Here is a 989-nt window from a genome sequence, read left to right as displayed (position 1 = left end):
TTGGATCTTTTTTGGGGTGAAATTTTATCAAATCTCACACGCATATATCTCTCTTCCACCATCCCCCTACAAGGACGGTGAATCTTGGATTTAACATATCTTCTTTTATGTTTACAGTTATTGATACCAGCGGACATCATCTCTTCCCAATTTTCATTTATCTTGATAACTACATATTGCTATTTCTTTCTAAACATTCCCCACAGAGTCCAATATGTAATGAGGGTCTAAGTAGCTTAAACTGATAACCTAGGTACAATAGAGCAGCTTAATACCCACTTGTCGGTAATTGTATCAACACATATCCTACAAATCACTACACACCATAAGACAGATTGGTTCAACATATACTCTTCAAACCACTACACACTATAAGACAAATTGGTTTGACAGAACCTCAATTCTCAACACTATCTATTTGGTCATAATAATAAACTACTAAAACTATATATAAGGTATAAAACTTTAGTCACCCTCCAGTAATAGTGTTGAGAATAAGAGAGATATATATCTACATAACTGGCTCAGGATATCTAGAAATAATGTGGACATGTTCAGCCACTCATATGGTAAAAATTTTATGTCATCAGACCACAGCAGGTCAATCTTACATTAGTAAACAGAATCCCCCGGATATCTATTTATTTATTATTTTTTCGGGACCTATAACTGTCTCTTTAGCGGTCCGAATAAAGCTTAAACAAGTGAGCCATCCATTTGGTTCAACTCATGACCAGCTCTGTCCCCATATACATTTATCAAAATATCTCTTCAGGAGGAAACTCTGCTATGGAAACAGGACATCGTGCCTTTTTAATAAATCCGTCTCTTTAAGGGATTCCAATCTATAATGTCTATAAAAATACTAACATATTGCCCTCTGTTTGAGCACCAAATGCTCATTTACTTACATATCTCAGAATAAACCTTTTTTCTCTCTTATTCTCAAATGGGTTTGCATACCCCATTGGGGACACTATTATATTCCT

The sequence above is a fragment of the Crinia signifera genome, chromosome 3, assembly GCF_055691185.1.
Source record: "Crinia signifera chromosome 3, ASM5569118v1, whole genome shotgun sequence".
Taxonomy (NCBI): Eukaryota; Metazoa; Chordata; class Amphibia; order Anura; family Myobatrachidae; genus Crinia; species Crinia signifera.
Note: the sequence above shows the minus strand (reverse complement) of the source record.